Genomic DNA, 931 nt, shown 5'->3' on the forward strand with positions numbered 1-931 from the left:
CTTTTTTTTTTTTTTTTTTTTTTTTTTTTTAAGAGTATGACTCTGGAATAATGGGGCGAGTCTCCAAAGATCCCATCAAAGAGCTCCTCTGGCACGCCCAGAGGAACTGAGGCTGTTGGATCTTCCGACTGCTCCTGCCCCACCCAGGCCTGGGAGGGTCCGAAGCAGCCCCGGGAGGGGCCCAGGAGCTGGGCGAGGGAGGAAAGAGAGGCTGCCAGCCTGCTTCCCCGGCCGGCAGGTGTCCCAGCCAGAGGCGACTTCAACACGGGCAGCTGGCTAGAACGCTGGCCTGCACTTGCACCATTCACGAGTTGGAACTGGCCTGACAATGCACGGGAGGGGACGCTCAGAAAAGCTAGCGACCCGCTGAGATCTCATCCTGGAACAGCAAAGGAGCCCGCGGAGCCCGTTCTCGGGAGCAGCAGCAGGGAAGGGAGAAGTCGGCTCGGGGCTTTTCCCGGCTAAGTCAGGCCCCTTTCATAGGCCAGCCCACGGTGCACGGATCCGCCTACTTGGTGAGTGGCGTCTTGGAAAGATGGGAGGATTTTTCTCCCCTCCCACTGGCCCCACCCTCGGCCAACGAGGCGGACAATTACGAGCCCGGGAAGCCGCGTGTCCCTCCTGGGCGCAGTGTCTGGGCGCGCGGGCTGGAGCCCAGGCTCCCCCGCTCCAGGCCTGGGCCTGCCCGACAGCGCCCTCTGCTGGCCGCAGCCGTCGCGGCAGGCGCCCTGCCTGGCGCCGAGCTCTGGGGGCAGGTTGAGCTGAGCCTTCCTGCGGTCTGCAGTCTTCTTTTCTTTTTTGAGTCGGAGCCTCACTCCGTCGCCCAGACGGGAGGGCAGCGGCCGCTCCCGGCCACCGCAGCCTCGACCCGCTGGGCTCCGGCGATCCTTCCGCCCCAGCCTTCCGAGGAGCCGGAGCCACAGGCGCGCGC

This window comes from Carlito syrichta, unplaced genomic scaffold (genome assembly GCF_000164805.1).
Source record: "Carlito syrichta isolate Samal-C Ts95f unplaced genomic scaffold, Tarsius_syrichta-2.0.1 Scaffold311480, whole genome shotgun sequence".
Lineage (NCBI taxonomy): Eukaryota > Metazoa > Chordata > Mammalia > Primates > Tarsiidae > Carlito > Carlito syrichta.